Source organism: Pyrgilauda ruficollis, unplaced genomic scaffold (assembly GCF_017590135.1).
Source record: "Pyrgilauda ruficollis isolate IOZ18807 unplaced genomic scaffold, ASM1759013v1 scaffold112, whole genome shotgun sequence".
In the NCBI taxonomy this organism is placed as follows: Eukaryota; Metazoa; Chordata; class Aves; order Passeriformes; family Passeridae; genus Pyrgilauda; species Pyrgilauda ruficollis.
In genome coordinates, this window is record NW_024509433.1 from 1,170,784 (window position 1) to 1,183,104 (window position 12,321).

At 33.4% G+C, this 12,321-nt stretch overlaps 1 protein-coding gene across 1 annotated transcript in view; it reads left to right on the forward strand.

The window, feature by feature from the left end:
- Positions 1–12,321, forward strand: part of SEMA3E (semaphorin 3E) — a 125,972-nt gene that overhangs the window by 50,805 nt on the left and 62,846 nt on the right. The window lies entirely within an intron of this gene.

Consider the following 12,321-nt stretch of genomic DNA (forward strand, 5'->3'; position numbering starts at 1 on the left):
TTATCAGCAAGTGATTCAGTGTTCAACAATCTCCAATTCTTCAAAAAGAAGTAGATTATTTTATAGTGTTAGTAAATGATTGGTATACTATTTCTATGGATTTTTATGCACGAGCAAATAAGCACTCTAGCACCACCTTCATTATAATATATTATTGCAGCATTAAACTGATAACAAATCCTAGACCTTGACATGTATTTCCTATTAGCTGATTTGTGCTAAAAACCATGTGATGTGTATAGATGAGTTGTTCACCTATCTACCATTTTAAAAAGTGATAAACAGGACAAAAATGTAAGCCCCACTATTCACACTACCTATCAATCATGGAACCAACACATAAATGCATTTTCTTTCAACCAGCTTCCAGATGTATGCAGCCTCTTATGCAAGTTGCTTCTATCAGAAGCAAACTTTGCACATATATAATAATTATTTTAGAAGGTCTGTTGCTTATGTCGAAATTAAGCCATGAGAATAAAATCTAATACACTGTGTAACTAAGGACTAGATAGTCAAGGTCTAGTTTTATGGAAAAATTAATATATCCTTCAGGTGTCTCAACACACTGTGACTAGGCTGTCATTATAAATATATATGTGTATATATATATATATATAAAACTAGTTAAAAATGTTTAAAGGCACTTTTTATTTTAAGAACTTTTGCATTATAAATATACCACTAGCTCTTCTAAAAGTTAAAATGTAGATTCTGTTTGTCTGCCCAGCATCTAAAGAACAGCTTTGAAACAACAGAAATATTGCGATTGGAAAAGAAACCAAAGTACTGACATGTCAATATAAACTATTTTTCTAAAATATATGTATTAGAAAAGTGTTGAAATAATATGGAGTAAAACATTAATATTCTGTTATACTCTGAGTCACAATGTAGTGCCATGCATTTAATATAAATATTTGTTAATTCTCTGACTAGAAAAACTTCCAAGTCAAAAATACTTTTGATTATTTCTTCATTCCTTTAAATCTTTCTTGTATGGAATACTAAGTTGTATATTAAATTAGAGGTGTTTAATAGGAATGGGGATAAAGATATATAAAAAACACTTGGAGGAAAACTTTCCACAAAAAGAATTTCACAGTACAGATGATGGTGCTAGTCAGCCAATCCTTCTATTGAACCACTATTTTGAGATACTGTTCACAGTTAACAGCACAAAGAAAAATCCCATTCAACTTGAACAGAAGAGCTTTCCAATTAATAAGACATAAAGCAGGCATTGTCATGCTCTCAGTTCTGTATGTCATTTCTAATAAAGATTGAATAATAGAAATGCATGCTAAAATGAACCTTTTTTTTATAATGAGGAGGTTCTATAGAGCAGGAAAATAATATAAACTTTTTTGGTATAGCTGTTTCTCAATCAAAGGGCATATCAGTTACTGTATATTGCTGCAACATTCCAAGCATTAAATTAAATTATAGACAATAGAATCAAATACAGTTTACATCTGTGGAGCATTAAAAAATGAGGCACATTCAGCAGTTTATTTATTCCCAGTAGAAATACTCCTGTTGAAATAGTGCTCTGAAAACATTCTTTCCTACCAGGCTTGGCTGTCTCAAATGCATTCCTCAGGCAATACACATATTTAGTTTTTAAATGTGACATGTAGAAATCAACCTTGATTTTCTTGGATGGCTGGACTTTCTTTAGTTGTGCTACAGTTTAGGTAACCTTATCACTCCTGAGCTCTAACCCTGCTACTGGACCTGTGCAAACAGCCTGAAGCACACTATTCCACAGGGCTGCAAATAAGCACCAAAGGTCCACCTGTGTTAATACATTTTGAAGGCTTCTGTCATTTATTACACAAGATTAATGTGTAAGAAGAGGCCAAATTCTATGGAGACTGAATGTGCAATCTTTAGTCTAAATACAAGGAAGTGGACCATCTGATCTGAAAATTACTCTGTTGGTAGAATACCATTACAGCTCACTGCAGTCATAAAAGAAAGGGCTGCAAACATTATTAATAGGCTTGGATGCACAATTTTTAAATGCAGCCTAAAACTGTTTTATAAATCAAATGTATTTTGGATTTACGTAGTAGGCATCATATCTTCTTGTTCCTAGCACTGGATAATTCCTTCTGTAATTTAGATGAGCAGACTGTATAAATAATTCAGAAACAGCAATAGGGTGCATCAAGGACAAGATTCTACACAGGTATGAATAAGTGAAATGTCATTGAGCAATTTACAGTGCTGCCTTTTGCACAGTGGCCACTCCATCTTCTTTGGCTGCTATGGTCTTTTGCCTAGAGACAATACAGCACATTTGAAAATGAATCATTACCTATGTTGAGTCCATCCATTGCATGATTTGCTACACCATTCTCTAAACACATATATTTATCTTTCTTTCTTTTTTATTTTTCTCCCCCAAAAAGACTCACTGGTCAAGAAAAATTACCTGCATCTTCATAGAGTTTGTAGCTTGATGTGAAATTTGTGTTCTGTGACTAAAAACCCAAACTGGGTTGTATTGAAAAAAATGAAGGTGTTTAAGCAAAAATAAATCCAAATCTCTTAGAACTCTTGTGCAATAGAACTTTTGACTATTTACATTAATATTATGTAGACTTGCCCTACTTGGATTTTTCATTTAAAGCTCTTTCACAAAAGAATGTGAAAAGGAGGTAAATATTTAATGTGAAGAGATTCCTTAGATGTCTTTAGTACAACTTACTTGAAGCAGAGGATGGCATTTCAAGACATGTAATTTGTGTTAAGGTGCTGATGCTTATATTTTTGGTATAAATGCAAGAACAAGGGCAGCTGACTTGGTGGAAGCCACAGCTGCCTTGACCAAGTCAAGGCATACACGTAAACACCACAGCTCCAGTTTTCAACACAGACAGTATCCATACTGCTGCTTTCCTAGAGCAGGACGTGTAAATCCTTATCAGTAAACCACCAACAGATACACAGTGACAATAAATCCTTCTAAAGGACCTGTCTTCTGATCTTTATAAACCTTCTAAATAGAGCAACAAAGAGAGCAGCGCAAATTCCACTGACTGTCTGACCTGAGAATCAGCCAAGTGCTAAATTCTACAAGGAAGAAAATGTGATTGTTTCCAATAGCTGTTCAGCATTTTTAAAGCTATTCAGATAATGGTGGTGGGCATAGACAAAAAAAATTGATAACAACAGAAAAAATAGTTACTGCCAAATGGCATTAATAGCAGCATCAGGCTAGACATGCATAGGGATGTGTAGGTATAAATAAGCACTTTAACAAATTTTAGAGTAGAGCTTTATTTTCGTACTGGCATCTCTGAAACTAACTTCAAAAAGGAAAAAAAAAAAAACCCAAAAAAAAAAAACAGCACGAAAAGAGAAGTAAGTTGAAACAGGAAAAAGAAAAATCCAAGGTTGCTTCTGGAAATAGAGATTCTCATTATAGCTATCATTTTTTGTACCTTTATTAGAATACTTTCAGTTGCTGAGCAATGCTGTCTTAAAAAATGAGAGCTTCGTGTGAAATAACATTTTGTATATGCATATAAACATACCTGCACACATGCACAAAAACACACATTCTATGGGTCACAAATTTTCCTTGGATGAATATTTTCTGTGCAGATAAATGTAAATCCTTTTTTTTTTAATTTTACTGTTGCATAGAAATATTTTACTTGCAGATGTGACACATCCAACTACTGATCTGGTATCAACATCCTGTGCTAGTAGAAAACTTTGTTCTTTAGTGTAAATTATATTATGAAAAATGAAAATGGGGAAATAACCTGGAAGATAGCTAATCCTTTCCCCACTAGTATGTGGCTACTAACTAAAACAGATTGTCAGATGTTTCCTCCTATCTTTTTTTAATTGGCTCATCTACTAGCAGTTCCACCACTTGCCTTTGCAGATTATTCTGAAACTGATAGATTTGACTTTTACATTATTCGTATCCTTATTGCTAGATTACCCACCATAATGCCTTGTCTTGTCCTTGTGGTATTTCCTGTTTACTTTTCCCTTTCTTTTTTACAAAAACAAATACATATTATTGTGTTGAGGTTTAACAAATTTATCTTCCATTTCTTCCAACAGTGGAAAATGGGTAGGGAATGTTTGATACTTATCATACACCAAATTTGGATCAGTGAATGAGATTGCAAAACATGCAATGAAAACCATTTTTGGGGGGCTTTCTTGTGATATACATACAACACACATCATGGCCTGTGTGGTCTCTCAGTGGCTGCTAGATGAGATGTTTATATTGAGAAATATATCCTTCTACAAGAGAGCCTGTTGAAATCAGAAACAGTGTATATAGATATTTATGTGAAAAACGTTGGCAGAAAGAAACCAGATACATTGCATTTTCATTTACATGTATGAGTATTTTCTAATATATTGTCTCCTTTCTCTTCTTCTTTTTAAAGAAATGTCCCACTGTCTTCAGATCAAACACTATTTTATAATATCCTACAAGGGTCAGAATATGACCCAATTCTTTAATTCTTAAACAGAGAAATCCCCTTGAACTTTAGTTTAGCTTATATAATAAGTGGCAGAACTACTTAAGTGTAACATCTTCCTCTAAAGTATTTATGAAATATAATATAAACAGTTAAATAGCTCTCAGTTAAATAATATATGTTTTGGACCTATTCATTCCTAAGTGTGCTTACTTCTGACAGTTTGATAAATATATTATTCTGTGACAAGTTATTTCATACAGTTCATTATGTTCTTTCTACATGTTTTTCCTAGTGGCAGGCATAGAGAATTGTATTCTGATATATAAATACTAGTGCAATATGCAGCAGGTATTAAAAAATTAATTTGTCCTCAGATAGTCCCACACCTGTAAATAATATGCAGAATATAAATCTCTGTTTCTATTCTATTCTAAGAAAAAACATTGCACTATTCTATTCTAAGAAAAAAGTATATAGCACTTGGGATCCATAGTTCTAATATATCTTCACATTTTTCATATTTATATTGACAATTATTTTGGATGTAACCACATATCTCAAAAGTTGATATTTAGCAATTGTCTTGTAATTTTGTAAAAGGATTCTGAATTTTGTCTTCTATATTAATTTTTCTCTACATTTTTCAATCTCTACACACTACTCTGAAAAGTCCAGTTTTTTCATAAGTTCTATTTCTTTTGGAGATAGGTAAATTTCATTAAAGATAATCTTCTTAGAGAAGGCATAATAATAGGTACTTTAAAGGTATGCAGAAGTTCTTTGCTAGAGGTACAGATTCTAGTTTTGGTTTTGGATTTTGATGTAATTTTTCTCTGTGAATCATTATGAAATTACAGAAATTTAATTATTTTTCCATTGATTAATATTTTGGCCAAAAAGGGATATTTGCATGTTTTAAATTAAGCCTTCTATTTTGTATTAAGAACATATAATTTTGAAATGTTAGTTGAGTTACTATAAAAACAGAGGACTGCATTAATCAAAATAAAACATGCAAAATTATCAAAATAATTCCATCCATGGGAAAATAACTGGATTTTTTGATGTTTGAAAATGCTCTGTATTTGAAGTTTTTATTGTAGTTTGGAATGGAAAAATTTTCCAAAATCTTTAAAAATCCTTTCAGAATCTGAAAAATGTTCTCTCCCAATTCCAATACGTATTGTGTGTTATGCTCCCTTTTTTTCTGAGGGCAAATTCTCAGGACTGTGGGTCACCCATTGTTCTTGTATTCAAAATATGAACTGTCCAGCAGTTTTATGTAGATCTGCTGAGTGATCAGTGCAAATCATGTGGATTTGCACTGTAAATTCAAACCCTGGAGTATTTTATGAATATTGAAATTATTATTTTCTCATTTACCATGTCTTCATGACAGGTTTTTTTTTAATTTTGGTTTCATTTTTTTAAATTTTGTTTTGGCTGTGCCTTCCAGTTTGATTGGAAATTCCTGGAGAAAACAGTTGTCCAGGGCTGTGTGTTTTTTCAGCTCTGAGCAGTACATAATCTATTAATGAGGATAATGGATGTACTGGAACTGGTACTATTTATATCTTTAACAGCAAGATAGACTGAGGGATTGAGACCACCCTCAGCAAGTTTGTGGATGTCACCAAGCTGGTGGAAGCAGTGACAGTCCCTGGCTCTGGCAGGGGGTTGTGGTAGATGATCTTTGAATGTTCTTTCCAACACAAAGCTCTGTCTGCATCTATGATTTAATCCCTAGATCTCTATGAACTTCTGCACAACTCTTCATTATAAAAAATGTTACAATCCTTCATTTTCATAGTATGTCTATAGTTCTCAACATCAGTAGCCCTGGTGAGAAATAAAGGACATTAATGAAATTATCTCACATTCTACCTTCTGTAAAGATAGCTATAAGTAGAAAAGACAGATTTACCCCAAAACATCTGAAATTAAGCCCCAGTGTTAAACCAAGAATCAAGACGAAGGTGAATTTCTAAATTGCAGTAAAGAAAGAACAAATTAAGGAACACCCATAAGTGTGTAGTGTTTTTTCATCCTGTGCAAAATTATTCAGGACAGTCATAGGGAGAAAACAAAACATTCTATTTTGAAGTGGGAGAGGTTTATGGGAGTTTTTTTATGATTACCATTGGGTCAAGTGAGGATACAGAGATGTTACATTTAATTTCAGAAGACTGTTTCTCTGTTCTAATGTAGAATTCTCTTCACTGTAAGAGGGGCTTTTGTTATCATTGGGAATTTTTCTAAAAGCACCTGAAAGACTTAGGAGCACAAGCAACAGCTGAAATTCAGTACAGTCTGTTGTATCACTCCACTGGATAATCAAATGTGACATGAGAAAAGATAATGTTTACATCAAAGTACAAAAAACTTCTAAACAAGCACTCTCATTTCTCTGTCTTGCAAAATCCATCAGAAACAAATGAACAGTGTGGGGGGGAAGAAGGAAAGGGAGGATGGGTGGACATACCCATGAAGGCTTGATGATAATATGCAACAGTAAATAACACAATTCATAATAGCTACATGACCATTATGGCTCCCTATTATTGACTTTTATTCTTCATTTACTCTATTTAAGATCAACTGTGTTGAGTTCTACCAGCTCAAAGTCAAATGGCTAAAGAATGTTTTGACTGTTAATATTTGCAAAGCATTATTGATTCTGAAAGGTCTGAAATATGCCCTAAGTTATTCAAATAAAGCTTTTTTCTGTCTCTCTCTTCCAAGGCATTTACTTAACCAGAATTTTACAGATAGGTATACTGGGGGAGAAACAGAAGAGACAACAAAGATAGCTATTTCTATGTGTTGCCCATCACTGCAGTGATTAATATTGCAAACATTGATAAAATACAACCTTGCTTTATTTATAGAATGCATTTTAGAGTGGAATTCATCCACTCCGTTCCAAGTTCATTATGTATCTAAAATTTAGATCACATTCCTAAAATTTGGATTATAGAAATTACTGTTTTCAGATTATATTTGTTTGGATGCTCTTATAAAGGAATTTTAAAATGCCATTTGGGAATACCTTTTTCTTTTGTTCTGATAAAAGACAGCTGGATAAGTACCTTAAACTAGACACCCGACTTTGAACAAAACAAAAGCTGAATATGAAATATCCAACCCTGCAATATAACAGCTTGAATTCTTTCATAAAGCTCTGTGTCATGATAAAGAAAAACGCATAATTAAAATAAAGGCACCAAAAAGACCTTTGATGTATTTAGTTTTCATTAGTATTTAAAAGTATTTGAGATGTATCAGGAAAAGCAGGGTCAAACCATGGATGTATTAGTGCCAGTGAACTCACATGAGGTAGGCCTTCCAAAGACACTGATGCAGCTGAATACATCTCCTTTCTTTGAGGTAAATCTTTCCAGAGAAGATATTCTGGTCAATTAAAAGAACAAACTTTAATCTAACAAAATGTTCATTTCTAGAGGAGTCTATTCACTGCTGTTTATAGAGTTTCTATGTTCAGGGAAAATTGAGTTTATTTCAGTGTGTGAGCTGTAACAAGTCTTTCTAAACTCACCTGTGGAATATTGTCTCGAACTCTGATATGCTGTGAGTAATTTATTTCACAGGAATAAAATACTTTGAAAATTTCCTTTCATCTTTTTAGTTATTTCCATTTCAATTTTCCCTCTGCCTTTTGCTTTTCTTACAATGCCTCCTTTCTTCTCAATTCTTTTTTTTCCTGTTGATGACTCCAGATAGCCTTACATACACTGTCAATCACATGCCATCCTGCCCGAGAGCATATGCTGCTGAAAATCACATGAGATAGCTCCTTTTAATCCATCTTTTACAGGGGAAATTCAATTTAACAGTCATTTTGAATAGCATAAACCCCTGACTCTTGGCATCTTCATTTTAAATGAAGGCACCAGATTCTCTTTCTGTCAAAACACAGGATCTCTCCATAGGAAGAATTCTCCTCTTCCCATACTGGTGTGGTAATAACCATGTAGTAAGTGGTACACCTTAATAAATCAGGTCCTCAAGAGACTGGACTGTCTGTGTTTCATCAGCAGAGGTCTCTGATTATTTGAACCACATGTACCTTCTAAAACTCAAGTTTTATAAATCGATTATTTCACTTGTTAACACTATTAAGATATTAAACATAATGTAAAACATCTTATGTGAGTATAATTTTAAAAGGACCTTTCTTTTTGTGCTTATTTCCTTAGAGGTATATTGGATGAAGTACATAAAGTTCACAAAGACTATTTCATGGATGCTTGTGTCTTCCATAGACTGGAATAACTGCAGAGTAGAAAAATTCCAATTTATATTTCTGCTGTAATGTTTTAATAGAAAAACACATTTCTGAAGCTATCATACAGTCTACCATTCAGAAAGAAATTTATAATATTGATGAAGAATTAGAAGAAACAAAAATATTTCCCAATATTTCTTATATGTTCCAGTTTTAGGTTTTTCCAATATTCTTAGAGGGGAAAAAAAGCCAGAAGAGTGTTTTGTCTTGTGTACAGATTGAAACTATTCTTGTCTCCCCAAACTGTACCTTTTAATTTCAGAAACTTTGCCTCTGTAATTTCAACAGACTGCGGGGAAAGATTTTGTTTGAAGTTTTGACTATAATTTAAACTCACTAAATCCTGAACACTCAGAAGAAGAGAACCAAATAAGCAAAATTATTCATGGGCTTTGCTGCACCAGCTCCCTTCATGAAGCCAATTACATTCCCAAAATAAAGCTCAACAGCCAAACTCACCTGCTGTTAAGAGCAGAGGTTGAATCATATGAAAGTAGTTATGGACTAATGGGTTTTTTCTTGTTGTTACTAGAGTTTGCTTTCTGTCTCCTTCTCTGCCAAGTTTCTGAGGCATCTGCCTGGCACCCACATAGATAAAACCTCAAGCAGCGAAATCTCATACTTCAGTCCCCGGCACCGACTTTTAAACCTATCTCCTGCTGGTTCATATTCTCTCAATAAAACAGTAAAATATCTTAACAACAGTGTTTTGAAATTATAGTGGTATCTTTCAGCATTACTACTACCCTGGATTTTTTAGTTAGTTTACTATTTGCAATTAATTCTGATATTACAGTTCTTAGCTCAGATTTTGCTACCAAATCTCATGCAGGAGGATTTACTTTGGCCACCTCTAGCTAGTTAACACTCTTCCCTTTTCTACTTCCCAACCAGTTCAGTTCCTTGCTGTTTGACATGAGTTAATGTAACTTCCCATTACCTGACAATCACTATCATGATTCTGTAATTATTTTTACAGGGTTATATTTGACTGAGGACTGTAAGCACAGAAAACTGTCAATTGAAAATTGTCAGTCTCACATTCAGCAGAATTGGGGATTTTAGGTGAATTTTTCTCTCTATTTTTTTCCCCTGGGAAGAAATCTTCTGCTTCCTACTAATTTTATATAGAATATTGCCAGTTAGATGTCTTAACCTTGTCAAAAAAGATTCAACCACTTGTAAGTTTATATTTTTGTCCTTGTGATGGATGAGTTTAGAGTACCCTCAAATAAATATTTGCCTTAAAGTACCAGTGTTTTAAAACAGAAGATACATATATTTCCTGGTCTTATGATTGACCTGTAATTCATAAACTGTGTCACAGATATTTCAGGCTCTCCTCTATGTCTCTTTTTATTTTTTCTCGTTTTTCTTTCTGTCTCTTTCTTGTCACATGTAAGCAGATTTTGTTATCACTTGTCAGCAATATAGCAAAAAGCTAAATTAATTAAAATTACATAAGGTTCACAAAGTTCTTGCAAAACTTGTTCCACTGCAGTATCTGTATTCCAGGAATGTGACAATAATTTGAAGCATAAGATGTCATTCAGGTGCTCACATTACCTAGACTTTATATCAGTGGCCTTTCACATTATTGATGGGGACAGAAGGCAACCCCAGCCATTAACTCTTCCTGTAAAGCAGCACTGAAACATCCACCTTATGTGGGCTCATTTGTCAGTGCCCTGCATCTGGAAAACATCTTTGCTGGAAGAATGATCTGCAGCATGAAGTAGAGTGGGAGGTGAGACTATATTTCTGAAGAATTTAAAATGGGAGCCAAAGATATTTATGAGGGCAAAAAAGGGCAAAGGCAAGAGACTTGTGTGGTTGTGATGATGTAATGCTATGAAGAGAAGAGCAGAGCAACAGCAGCTTTGTCACTCCCTGAGAAAAAGAAAAAATATTAAAAATTTGCAGTGGTATTTGTCTATATTCAAGGACCAAAATTTTATATGACTCAAAACGTGCTTAAATGCTGAGAATGTGTTAAAAATGAAATGTCACTATAGTTTGGTTGCTGTGGAGCAGCATTGAGATTTTCACATTTGATTTTCTAAGCATAATTAAATTACCAATAATTTATATTAAAAAAATTAAATAAAAATGGAGTGACTTTTTTTTTCTAATTGAAGAAATTACTGTTCTAAAATAATCTTGAAAATAAGAATTATATACTGCTCATTAAAATATCCAAGAAATTACCTTAGGAATATAACTAACATTGTTAGATCAATGTGTAATAGAATCCATTTTGTCAAACAGGGTACAGTATGAACACATTCACCAAAGTAGATCTGCTATAAGAGACGTTATGGTAAGCAAGACGAGTCTGAACATTTGCCAGCAAGCTCTGTCAGACAGATAGCAAACCATCAGTTTTGTTCTCAGCTTTTAAAATAGAAAGAAATAAGATTTGTTCTCTTATGAAATGTAATTCAGCAGTGCAGACTTGCTTTAAAGCTTTCAGAAGTAAAGTGAAGTGCCATATAGGAGTATGTAAATATTGAAGTAGTCTTTCCCTGGTTGAGTAAAATGCTGTTTGCTGCACTGGGGTGGGTTTAGTTATGGTCTTGAGTCTTTAGATTAAAATGGAAAAGCACTATAGCACAAAAGATAATATTGTCTCAAATTTATGGATCAGTACTTGAGAAGATTTGTTTTTACCAAAAGATAAGATTAGGAAAGTTTTCTCTTTTTTTCTATGTGCTGAGCACTAGCAATATATTCACCCTGAATAATTCATCCTCTGTGTCTCTGGCTTTTTGCTTCTTTATGCAAGATCTTTACAGAAGAAATAACTTTTTTAGGGTTTGTTTGTTTGTTTTGCCTTTTTGGTTTTGGTTTGTTTTTTTTTTTTTTTTTTTTGTCCCAGGTAACTTTTTTAGGGTTTGTTTGTTTTGCCTTTTTGTTTTTGGTTTTTTTTTTCTTTTTGTCACAGAAATCTATATAAACTCAGTAAAAAGAAGGGTTCTGCTCAACTGAAACCCTTAGTTACTCCCACATGAGGAAGAAGCCGAGGGTTTCTAACCCATGTGCTGGCAGAGTTTGTATAATTTATTAAATATTAAATAGTTATATATGTTGTTGTACAGCTTCAAAAGGAAATGGAGAAAGCATCCATCCTTCCCTACCAATCTAGTAGCTAATAACTTGTGATTAGACCTTATTAGGGAAGGAGAAAAACCTGAGTTTCAATCCATTTAGAAAAGGAAATTGACCTCATGTTTGTTATTCCTCAGGTGACCGATTTAGCCATTAGAATATTTTAAAAATTTTAGGTAGCACTATATTTTCTGTGGCCAGGTTGTTGAAGAAAATTGTGCCTGATCTTGTAAGTGTGCTAGTTGTGCCCATAAATATGGACATTAAATCCTAATATTAGATCAAGGAACAACATCTTTCTATATTATGCTGAAGTTTAGACATTGTCTAGAAATTTATTTTTTAATTAAAGGGTATCAGCAGGACCAGGAGTGCAACTCTAGACACCTCAAGAAATCTGTATTTACAAGGTATCCTTGTGCGCATAAGCTTCTTCAAGGT